At 33.8% G+C, this 13,294-nt stretch overlaps 1 non-coding gene across 1 annotated transcript; it reads left to right on the forward strand.

Moving 5' to 3' along the window:
- Positions 1-7,028: 7,028 nt before the first annotated feature.
- Positions 7,029-7,191, forward strand: LOC150015954 (U1 spliceosomal RNA). Its single transcript, XR_016510389.1, has one exon. It is a non-coding gene; the product is annotated as a U1 spliceosomal RNA (small nuclear RNA).
- Positions 7,192-13,294: the final 6,103 nt, after the last annotated feature.

Below are 13,294 nucleotides of genomic sequence, written 5' to 3' on the forward strand. Positions count from 1 at the left end.
CTATACGCTACCTCTTTTCCTTTTTAAAAATCTTTGTATCTGTTATTTATTTTTCTAGCTTATTATTCTTGCCAGATGTTGAACAGAAGAGACACTATTGAACATCTTTGTTTCTTTTCTAATCTCATGGTGGAAAAGTTCCTATGTTTTACTTTTATTATATGTGGTACTTGCTATAGATTTTATATAGATACCCATTAACAGATTGAGGAAGTTTCAATCTATTCCTAAATGTGTACTGATTAATTTTCAAACATCTATGAATTTTCCACTTTTTTAAAAAAATTAGTTTATAATCAAATTGCAATTAGGTCATAAAATACATAATGAATTTAATTCTCTGAAATTTGTTGAACATATACCAGCATTGATAACATGTGGCCTATTTTAGTATATATATTCTATGTGCACTTGAAAGAATGTATATTCTATCACATTTGAACTGTTCAAAATAAGTCAGTTAGATCAAAAGTATTTAGTATTTATTTCCTGGCCAAAATCTTCTATATATTTACTGGTATTTGTCTATTTATTGTGTTATTACTAAGAGAAATGTGATAAAATCTTCCAATATGTCTCTCGATTTGTGCATTTGTGTTCTATTTCTGCCAATCTTACATTGCTTCACATATTTTTAAGCAGTGCTATCAGATGCATAAAAATGTAAAATTTCTATATTTTCCTGATGTATTAACTTTTTTATCGTTAGAAAATGCTCTCTTTATCTCTAACAGGATTACCTTCCTAAATGTCTACTTTGTTTTATATTAGTATGACCACACCAGTTTTCTTTTGCTTACTTAGTATTTGCAAAATATATGTTTTCCATCCTTTACTTTCAACCTCTTTGTAACATATTAAGGATATTTTTTAATAGGATAGACTTTGGGCTTTTTATTTTTATTTACTTGTTCTTAAAAAATTATTTATTTATCTTTAGAGAGAGGAAGAATGAGAGAGAAAGAGAGAGAGAGAAACATAAATGTGCAAGAGAAGCATTGATCAGTTGCCTCTCCCACACCCCTAACTGGGGGCCTGGTAAGCAACACAGGCATGTGCCCTGACCAATAATCCAATAAACTCATCTTCTAGTTTGTGGGATGACCCTCAAACCCACTGTGCCACACCAGTCAGCCCAAGTTGAGCTTATTAAAAAAATCATCTAAGCCCTGGCTGCTGTGGCTCAGTGGATTGAACGTTGGCCTGAGAGCCAAGTGTTGCTGGTTCAATTCCCAGTCAGGGCACATGACTAGGTTGTACATCAGGTCTTCAGCTGGGGGCATGAGTGAGAGGCAACCACACAGTGATGTTTCTCTCCCTCTCTTTCTCCTTTCCCCTCTCTCTAAAAATAAATAAATAAACAAAGCAAAATAAATAAATAAATAAATAAATAAAAATCATCTGTTGTCTTTGTTTTTACAATGGTGTATTTAGTTCACTTATATTTAATGTACTTTCTAATATATTTGAGTTTATATTTACTATCCTACTATTTATTTCCTACTTTTCCCACCTGCTTTATGTTAATATGCTTTCTTTTTTACTTTACACTAATCAAATTTTTAGCAATCCATGTCTCCCCCCTAAAACCTGGGTAGTTTGGTCATTATATTTCACTATGTAATTGTTAATTAATTAGAGATTGTAACTCACATTCTTATTTTATGACCATTTCTTTTAAATTTGTAATTTTACTACTTTCCAGACAATGCAAAGAATATAGAACACTTTACTCATTTCTTGACATTTGTACTATTGTTGTCACACACTTAATTTTAACTGTATTTTAACTATATTTTAAACCGTAAACTATATCATTTCTTTTTGCAGATTTGATATCAATTTTGATATATAAACACATTTACTTTTTTCATTGCTCTCATTCTTCACTACATTTCTGTTTGTTCTAGATTCATTTTCATTCTGTTCAAAGAAACCTTACTTAATTTGAACGTACTGCTTAGAATAATATTAGTTTTGTATATTTATTTCATCTTCATTTTTTGAAGGGTATCACATCTGGGTATAAAATTTGAATTTGGTATACTTTTTTTGTCCAACACTTTAAAGGGATTTCATTATCTTTTAGCTTTCATTGTTTCTTTGTAAATAGTGACTTTTCATCCTTTAGGTATTCTTAAGATTAAACTTTTTATTTATGGTTTATGCCTGCTTTATGCTGAAGTAATTCAGTATGATTTGTGTGTGTGTGTGTGTGTGTGTAATTATTTTTTGAATTTACATGCTTTGGGTTTATAAGATATCCTGGATTTGTGATTGTAGCATTGAAAAGCTATTGGTAATAAATTTTACAGTATTGTATTTGCAATATTGTAAATATTCTGCTCTCTTTCAAGGAATCATATGGCATACATATAAGACAATTTTATCCTGTTGCACATATGTCTTATGATCTTTTTCATACTTTCCATTTATTTTATTATCCATGCTTCATTCTGAATATTTTCTAATGACCTAGCATCTGGCTCTGTAAGCCCTTTTGAACTCTTTCCACACTACTGTTAAGCTTATCTTTTGAAACATGTATTTAAGTTTCTATAATATTTAGATGTAGAATTTGTATTTGATCCTTTTTGTATGTTCCAGTTGTATGATAAAATAATCTGGCTCTGTCTTTTTTCTTAATTATATTGATGAATTTATCTTAAAATCCATTCTGATATCTCTAATATTTGTACACATATGGATCTTTTTCTATTGTCTGCTTGTTCTTTTGATAGTTTTCCTTCATTAAGTCTGTAATTTAAAAAAAACTAAATCCTAGAATTGGTATTCGATTGGAGGAACTAATTTTTATCTCATTCTAGAGAGAATTCATTCCACCCTTTGGCAGGCAGCAAAAGGACAGAACATATCAATCTAATAATGAATTGAGCTGAATGAAGGCCAATATTTGTCTTGTAAGTCTTGGTGTTCTTCTTTTTCATCCCTTTCCAAAGGCATAGCTTTTCCATGTAGCCACCTGAGTATCTTCCCAGGATGATTAGAATGCCAATACAGTACTCTTTCCTGCTTTCTACTTGCCTTCTTAACCTAATGATCAATGAGGCTTTATTGGTAGCTCATGTGAAGAGATTCTTTCTGTTTTTTGTATGTTTGTTCTAGGCCCTCAAATTCCTGCCTGGCTTGATAGCACAAAACTCTATTTTTTACGTCTCAGCAGATGGCAGCTGGATTTCACTTGACTTCTAAACTTCTTGCCCTAAGCCAAAAACTTGTGTATTTCATGAAAGGAAAGGAGCATTAAAAATATTTGGTTTGACTTGTTAAGCTCTATTTTAACCAGAAATATGCCTTTCAAATTCTGGCTACTACAGAAGTTTTCTAATTCCTTCACGCTTAGGTGTTTGTATGTTATCCAGCTTTTCCCAAATTTTCTCAGCAGTAGCCTTGACCTACTCTAAGCTGTTCCATAGTATTTGGAAGGGAAAGTAACTCCCTATGTATTTCTCCTTTCAGAAACAATGAGATTAGTCAATATTTAGTCGTCGTCGGCAGCCGTCCGTCTCGAGAGACGATGGTGTAGCTTCTTAAGAGTCTACCTGCACCACCGAGAATGGCTGTGCAGTCCGACTCGGGAGTGACACGGTATCTGTCTCCTCCCGTGTTGAATCGACATCTTGCGATGACGCTGGAGTGTCCTCTCCAGTGAAGCTGAAGCTACAGAGCCTGGGCAGGGTGATATGGAGGGTCTGCTGTTGCCCATGCAGCAGACCCCCCCCCCTCTTCGCAGCTGAAGGGTCCAAGGGAAAGACGGAGTCAATACAGCTTGGCTTCAGGTGCGCCGCAGGAGTTGCCGGTGTTGACTACAACGTCAAACCGCCTTAGGGACTCCGGCTCCGGATTTTCTGTCGGGGTTTACTCCCTTAGCCTTTCCCCTGAAGAGGTATGCTGCAAGGCAGCGGAGGTTTTTTGGAGTCAGAGTTTTCCTTCTCTGATTCAATATTTAGTAAAATTTTACATATTAATAATAAAAAATTCAGTTATTCAAAACTGTGCATTGCTTAATATTACAAAAAACTCAAACAACTTTTTGAGTACCCTTTCTTGAATATATACTGTGAATCTGAATATAGATAAATTCTCATTATAATTTAATATATGTATATTTATATACTTTAGAAACATAGTTATATTTTGAGATATTAACAAATCATAGTTTTGATACATGGTACTTTAGTTGTAAAGTGATAACAGAATAAGAGTAAAATATCAGGGCATCACAATAGTTGGTTCTTGGGGTATAAGATTAAGATTATCAAAATATTTTGTTTTTGGATACAAGCTTATGTAGATGTTTTAAAATAGTCTCACTAATTAATTCTCTTGGATAAAGTTCAAGAAAACCATTTAGCAATATAATGAGCACTGAATTTTGATACAATGAGTTTTTAGAATCATAGCTTTCAATTAGTTAAGAAATGATATGAGTGTTAACCTAAAACATTTTTGAAGTGAGATGGACCCTGTGATTACTTACTCAAAAACAAGACATTAGGGAAACCTTATGTTACATCAAATATTTTGAACTGCTAAGGTCAGCACTTATTTCTGTATTTAAAAATTTTTAAGTTTATTTTTATTGTGGTGATACTAATTAACAAAATTATACAGGTTTTAGGTGCTCAATTCTACAACACATCATCTGTACTTTGTATCGTGTGTTCCCCACTCCAAGTCAAGTCTCTGACCATCACCATTTATTCATCTATATACCTCCTGCCCCCTGCCCCACATGGCAATTACCACACTGTTGTCCATGTCCATGTGTTTTCTCTCTCTATCTTGTTTTTATTCTGGATTAACTTCTCCAACCCACCACTCAACCTCACCCCTACCCCAAAACAGATCTCAGTCTGCTTTCTATCAGTCTGTCTCTATTTTGCCTGTTAGTTCACTTCATTCATTAAATTCCACATATGATACTCAATGGGCAAAAACTAATAGCTTTCCCCCTACGATCAGGAACAACATTATGGTGTTCACTTTCTCCACTTCTATTCGGCATAGTTTTGAGAGTTCTAGCTACAGCAATCAGACAAGAAAAAGAAATAAAATTCACACAAATTGGAAAGAGGAGGTAAAACTGTAATTATGTACAGATGACATGATAGTGTACATAGAAAACTCTATAGGCTCCACCAAAAAACTACTCAGCCTAATAAGTGAATCTGGAAAAATAACAGAATACAAAGTCAGTATCTAGAAATGGAAGGCATTTTTGTATAGCAACAATGAAATATCAATGATAGAAAGTAGGAAAAAAATCACATTTACTGTAACAACAAAAATAAAGTACCTAGGAATAAACTTAACCAAGGAGGTAAAAGACCTGTACTCAGAAAACCACAGAACACTGAAGAAAACAGTTGAGGAAGAAACAAATAAATTGAAGCATATACTGTGTTCATGGATTGGAAGAATTAACATCATTAAAATGTCCATATTACCCAAATAAATTTATAGATTCAACACAATCCCTATTAAATACCAATGACATATTTTACAGAATAGAACAAATATTTCAAAATTTATATGGAACCAAAAATGACCCTGAATAGCCTCAGCAATCTTGGGAAAGAAGAGCAAAGTAGGAGGGATCACAATACCTGATATCAAACTTTATTACAAGGCCACTGTAATCAAAACAGTCTGGTACTGGCATGAGAACAGACATATAGATCAATGGAACAGAGTAGAGAGCCCAGAAATAAACATATGTCTCTATGGTCAATTAAATATATGACAAAGGGGACAGGAGCATAAAGTGGAGTAAAAATAGCCTCTTCAACAAATGGTGTTGGGAGAACAGGACAGGGACATGCAAAAAAATGAAACTAGATTACCAACTTACACCACACACCATAAAAATCCTAGAGGAAAACATAGGCAGGAAAATTTCAGGTATCCCATGCAGCAATATTTTCACTGGTATATCCCCTAGGGCAAGGGAAATAAAGGAAAGAATAAACAAATAGGACTACATGTAACTAAAAAGTTTCTGCATGGCTAAAGAAAACATCAGCAAGATGAAAAGGGAACCAACCACATGAGAAAACATATTTTCCAATGATACCCTAGACAAGGGTTTGATCTCCAAAATATATAAAGAATTCCTACAACTCAACACCAGGAAGACAAACAATCCAATTAAAAAATGGACAAAGGACCTAAACAGACACTTCTCCAAGGAGGACATACAGAGGGCACAAAGGCATATGAAAGGATGCTCAATATCAGAGAGATGAAAATTAAAACCACAATGAGATATCACCTCACAACAGGTCATTAACAAATCAATAAACAAGTGCTGGAAAGGATATGGAGAAAAGGGAACGCTAGTACACTGTTGGTGAGAATGCAGACTGGTGCAGCCACTGTGGAAAACAGTATGGAATTTCCTCAAAAAATTAAAAATGGAACTGCCTTTTGATCCAGCAATTCCACTGCTGAGATTATACCCAGAGAATCCTGCAACACCAATTCAAAAGATCTTACACACCCCTATGTTCATTGCAGTGTTATTTACAATAGCCAAATGCTGCAAACAGCCTAAGTGCCCATCAGCGGATGAGTACATAAAAAAAACTGTGGTACATTTACACAATGGAATAGTATACAGCAGAAAGAAAGAAGGACCTCTTACCTTTTGCAGCAGCTTGAATGGAACTGGAGAATATTATGCTAAGTGAAATAAGCAAGGTAGGGAAAGACAAATACATATGATCTCACATATAAGAGGAACCTAATGAACAAAACAAACAAATGAGCAAAATAGAACCAGAGGCATGGAAACAAGGAACAGACTGACAGTGACCAGAGGGGAGGAGGTAGGGGTATAAGGGGACCTAAGGGGAAGGGTCTAGTCAAGGAACTAGTATAAATGATCCATGGAGATGGACAACAGGGTGGGGATTGACTGTGGGAGTGGGGGTGAAAGACAGGGGAGAGCACTTGGGGAACAACTAGGACAACTGTAATAGAACAGCAATAAAAAAGAAATTATTATTCTTACCTGGCAGGGAAGTATCCATGATCATGAAAGTGGTGTTCTCAGGGCAAGACTTGTGCATTGCACTCCAGATGTGCTGACCCCTGCGATTTCCCCAAATGTGGGAATCCAACTGCATAATTTGTGGTTGTGGGGGACTGCATTTATGCTCCACCCTGGAAGAAAAAAAATTATTAAAAAGACAGTGAAAAAAATTCATATATGAATGAAATCATATATGATTCTCTGACTGGCTTTTTTTACTTAGCATAATGCTCTCTGGGTCCATCCTGCTGTTACAAAGTGTAAAATTTCCCCCTTTTTACGGTCAAGCAGTATTCCATTGGGTAAGTAGATCCCAGCTTTTTTATCCACTTACCTACTGATGGAAATTTGAGCTTTTTCTAAATCTTAGCTATTGTAAATAACTGCCATGAACATAGGGGTACATATATTCTTTCAAATTAGTGTTTCTACTTTCTTTGGGTAATTTCTTAGAGGTGGAATCACTGGGTCATAATGGAGTTTCATTTTTAATTTTTGAGGCATCTCCATACTGCTCTCCACAGTGGCTGCACCAGTTGGCATTTCCACCAACAGTGCACAAAGATTCCTTTTTCTCCACATCCTCACCAACCTCTGTTGTTTGATAATTTATTCATGACTGCCATTCTGATGGGTATGAAGTGATAGTTCATTGTGGTTTTAATTTGCATTCCTTTGTTAATTAATGACATTGAGCATCTTATTATATGTCTATTGGTCATCTGTGTGTCCTTTTTGGAGAATTATCTATTCAAGTCTTTAACTCATTTTCAATTGGATTGTTTGTTGTATTGATATTGTGTTTTATAAGTTCTTTATAAATTTTGTATATTAATTTCTTATCAGATGTATATTGGTGAATATGTTCTCTCATTCAGTTTGTTGTCTTCATTTTGTTGATGGTTTCCTTTGCTGTGCAAAAGCTTTTAGTTTGATATAGGCCCATTTGTTTAATTTTTCTTTTGTTTCCCTTGCCTGAGAGGATGTACCAGAAAAATATTGCTATGAGAAATGTCTGAGATTTTTCTTCCTGGAGTGTTATGGTTTTGAGTCTAATACCTAAAATTAAGTATTTAAACCATTTTGAGTTTATTTCTGTGTATGGTGTAAATGAATTGTCTAGTTTCATTTTTTTGCATATATCTGTCCTATATTCCTAACACCATTTATTGAATAGACTATCTTTTCCCTATTGTACGTTTTTACCTTCTTTATCAAATATTAATTGACAATAAAGGCAAGGATTTATATCTTTGTTCTCTATTCTGTTCCAATGATCTATTTATCTGTTTTTATGCCAGGACCATGATGTTTTGATGTAGTATAGGTTGATATAAAGTAGCATAATTCCTCCAAATTTGTTCTTTTTTCTCAAGATTGCTTGTAATATTTGATGTGTGTGTGTGTGGTTTCATATAAATTTTTGGAATATTTTTTCTAGTTCTGTGGAATAAACTATTGGTATGTTGATAGGAATTGCATTAAATCTATAAATTGCTATGAGTATTATGGATATTTTAATGATGTTATCCTTCCTATCTGTGAACTGTTTGTGCTTCTATTTATTTGTATTTTCTTCAATTTCATTCTTTAGTGTCTTGTAATTTTCTAAGTACAGGTCTTTTACATCCTTGGTAAAATTTGTTCCTAGGTATTTTATTCATCTTGAAATAATGGAATGGGATTGTTTTCTTAGTTTCCTTTTCTGATAGTTCATTATTGGTGTATAAAAATACAACTAATTTCTGAATATTTATTTTTACCCTGCTACTTTACTGAATTCAGTTATTAGTTCTAATATATTTTTGTTGGAATATTTAGTGTTCTTTATATACAGTATCATGTCATTTGTAAATAATGACAGTTTTACTTCTTATTTTCTGATTTGGATGCCTTTTATGTCTTCTTCTTGCATGATTGCTATGGCTAGTACTTCCAGTGTTATGTAGAATAAGAGTGGTGAGAGCGAACATCCCTGTCTTGTTCCCAGTCTTAACAAAATGCTTGCAGTTTATGGCAATTAAGTATGATGTTGGCTTCACACATGACCTTTATTATGTTGAGGTATTTTCTTTCTATTCCCACTTTGCTGAGAAGTTTTATCATAAATTGGTGATGGATTTTATCAAATGCTTTTTCTGCATTTATTGATGTGACATGTTGTTTTTATCCTTCACTTTGTTTATGTAGTGTATCACCTTTATTGATTTCAGGATATTGTACATTGCATCTTTGGAATAAATCCTACTTGATTATGGGGTATGATCTTTTTGATGCATTGCTGTATTTAGTTTGCTAATATTTTGTTGAGGATTTTAGCATCTATGTTCATCAGGGATACTGGCGTATCACATTTTTTATTTGTGGTGTCTATCTGGTTTTGGAATTAGAATAATGTTGGATGTATAACATGAGCTTGGCAGTTTTCCTACTGTTGAATGTTTTGACATAATTTGAGAAGGGGAAGTGTTTGTTCTTCCCTGAATGTTTAGTAAAACTCACGTGTTAGAAGCTATCTGGTCCAGGGCTTTTGTTCTTTGGGAGTTTTTATTTTTATTTTTATTTTTTAATTACTCCTTCAATTTTACTAGGTGTAATATGTCTATTCAGATTCTCTGATTCTTCCTGATTTAGTTTTGGAAGATTGTATGTTTCTAGGAATTTATCTATTCTGTCCAGTTGGCATATAGTTATTCAAAATATTTTCTTATGGTTCTTTGTATTTCTTTGGTGTCAATTGTTATTTATCCTCCATTTCTAATTTTATTTATTTAGGGCCTTTCTCTTTTTTCTCTTGATGAATCTAGGTAAAGCTTTGCCGATCTTATTTATCTTTTCCAAGAACCAGCTCTTGGATTTATAGACCTTTTGTATTATTTTTTAGATTCTATTTTGTTTATTTCTGCTGTGATCTTTATTATTTCTTTCCTACTACTCACTTTGGACTTTGTTGTTCTTTTTCAAGTTCTTTTAAGTGCAAATTTACATTATTCATTTGAGATTTTTCTTGTTTCTTGATATAGGCCTGTTATGCTATAACTTCTCTTATAGGATACCTTTACATAAATTTTGAGTTGTTGTGTTCTTATTTTTATTTGTTGTAAAGAAACTTTTAATTTCTTCCTTGATCTCATTATTAACCCATTCATTGTTAAGCAACATACTATTTAGTGCTCATGTCTTTGTGTGCTTTTCATTTTTTTTCTTGTGATTGAATTTTAGTTTCATAGCATTATGGTTAGCAAAGATGCTGATATGATTTCAATCTTTTCAAAGTTATTGAGACTTGTTTTGTGTTTTAACATGTGATCCATCCTAACAAATGTTCCATGTGCACTTGAAAGAATGTATATTCTGCTGCTTTAGGATGAAATACTCTGAAGATGTCAATTTAATCCATCTGATCTAGTGTATCATTTAAGGCTACCATTTCCTTGTTGATTTTCTGTCTGAAAGATCTATACATTGATATAAATGGAGTGTTAAAATCCCCAACTATGATTGTCAGTCTCTCCTTTTATGTACATCAAGATTTGCTTTACATATTTAGGTGCTCCTGTGTTGGGTGTATAAATGTTTACTAGGGTTATATCCTTTGTTGAATTGCTCCCTTTATAATTATGTAGTGCCCTTCTTTGTCTTTTACTATAACCTTTGTTTTAAAGTCTACTTTGTAAGATATAAATATTGCTGCTCAACATTTGTTCCTTTTCCTTTTGTATAAAATATCTTTTTTCATGAATTTAACTTTGTGTGTATCTTTTGTTCTAAGGTATATATATATATATATATATATATATATATATATATATATATATATGTCTTGATTTCTTATTGATTTAGCTACTTTATAGTTTTTGATTAGATTATTTCAACCATTTGCATTTAAAGTGATTATTGATAGGCATGTATTTATTGGCATTTTATTCTTTTAATTCTGTCGTTATTGTTGTTGTTGTTCTTCTTCTTCCTCCTCCTCCTCCTCCTCTTCCTTCTTTTTTTCTTTTTTTCTTTTTCTAGCAGCCTCTTTAACATTTCTTATAATACTGCCTTGGGGGTAACACACTTATCTAGCTTTTTCTTGTCTGGGAAACTCTTTATTTCTCCTTCAATTTTAAGTAGTAGTCTTTCTTGGTAAATTAGTCTTGGTTGTAGGTCCTTGCTTCTCATAACCTTGAATATTTCTTTCCAGTCCCTTCTGGCTTCAAATGTTTCTGTTGAAAAATCAGCTGACAGTCTTAAGGGAGCTCCCTTGAAGGTAACTAAATTTTTCTCTTGTGCTTTTAAGATTCTCTCTTTGTCTTTAACTCTTGTCATTTTATTTATGATTTTCATATGGGCCTCTTTGCATTATTCTTGTTAGGAACTCTCTTCAGTTTCTGAACTGTGTATCATTTTCCTTCAGCAGGTTAGGGAAGTTTTGGTCATCATTTATTCAAATAGGTTCTTGATCTCTATCTCTGTCTCTGTCTCTGTCTCTGTCTCTCTCTCTCTCTCTCTCTCTCTCTCTCTTTCTCTCTCTCTCTCTCCCTCTCTCTCTCCCTCTTCTGGAGCCCTGTATTGCATGATGCTCCAAAGGTCCCTCTTACACATCCATCAAATTCATGATTGGGCTTTCCTCTATACCTCACTATCTTTGTTCTCATAGAGGTTTAATTCTGTGTTTTCCCTTACTTCCCACTCTCTTGTGTAGCTTTACCTGACATGTATCTCATCAATTGGAAGCCATATGTATTATCAAATAATTGGTCAAATAAACCAAGGATTTTTAACCAGTGTGCTGTAAGAATTTTTAAAACATGCAATACCTGACTATTTTGTCAGGAGAATGACCTATTTTTCTTGGATTGTCAAATAAAAAATAACAACAGCCAACACAATGGTAGCCTGCTTCTGTGAATGAATCAAAATTATACTTATTTTTTGTCACATTGTCAAAAAATATATTTTTGGTGTGCCACGAATTTTAAGAATTAGTTTATATGTGCCATATGATGAAAAACGTTGAAAATTACTGAGATAAAGTGATATATAATAATAAGATAAAAGTTTTGGGGGGAAAACTTTAAACACCTCTCAAGCAAAATACTTCATTATAAAGCTTTTGAATAAAATTTTAATAGCATTGTGTTATAAAAATATTTTCAAAGAAAAGATCACTTTTTTAAAGTATATTTTTTGATACATTAGTTCTAATTTTTTTTTTTTTTTTTTTTTGCCCTTTGCTTCCCTTCACCAAGTACCCTCCTTCCCTCCAGCAATCCCACTCCCCCCTTAGTTCATTTCCATGGGTCAGGCATATAAGTTCTTTGTCTTCACCCTTTCCTATATTATTCTTAATTTTCCCCTGTCTATTTTGTATCAACCAATTATGCTTCTTAATCCCTGCATCCTTTCCCCATTTCATCCCCTCATACCTCCCAACTGATAACCCTCCAAATGATCCCATACCTATGATTCTGTTCCTGTTCTGGTTTGCTTAGTTGGATTTTGTTCTTATTTTTTAGATTCAGTTGTTGATAGCTGTGAATTTGATGTCATTTTAGTGTTCATAGTTTTGATCTTTTTCTTAAGTAAGTCCCTTTGACATTTCATATAATAATGGCTTAGTGATGATGAACTCCTTTAGTTTTACCTTGTCTGGGAAGTACTTCATCTTCCCTTCCATTCCAAATGACAGCTTTGCTGGATAGAGTAATCCTGGTTGCAGGTTGCCTTTCATCATATTGAATACTGCTTGCCAGTCCCTTCCTGCCTGCAAAGTGTCCTCTGAGAAATCAGTTGATAGTCCTACAGGCACCCTCCTGTAGGCAACTCTCTGTCTCTCTCTTGCTGCCCCCCCAGGGCTCTCCCTTTGTCTTTTGCCTTTGGCATCTCAATCGTGATGCATCCTGGTGTGGTGCCCTCTGGGTCCAACTCGCCTGGGACCCTTCTTGCTTCCCAGACCTGTATGTCCAACTCGTTCACAAAATTTGGGAAGTTTGTCTCATTTTTTTAGTTCTTGCTTCCTCATTCTACACTGGTTGACCGTTTTTTTCTTCCTTATATTCCAAATCATTGCTATGAACCCTGGTTTCCTTCCCTTCACCATTGGTTTTGTGTGGATTTTTCTTCGTTTCACTTAGCATAGTCATCACTTCTTTTCTTATGCATATCTGTCAAGCCTGTGAGCATCTTTATCACCAGTGTTTTGAATTCTGCATGTGTTGGGTTGTCTATCTCCTCATCTGTGAGGTT

This window comes from Furipterus horrens, unplaced genomic scaffold (genome assembly GCF_987537825.1).
Source record: "Furipterus horrens unplaced genomic scaffold, mFurHor1.1.pri manual_scaffold_3, whole genome shotgun sequence".
NCBI classification, from domain to species: Eukaryota; Metazoa; Chordata; class Mammalia; order Chiroptera; family Furipteridae; genus Furipterus; species Furipterus horrens.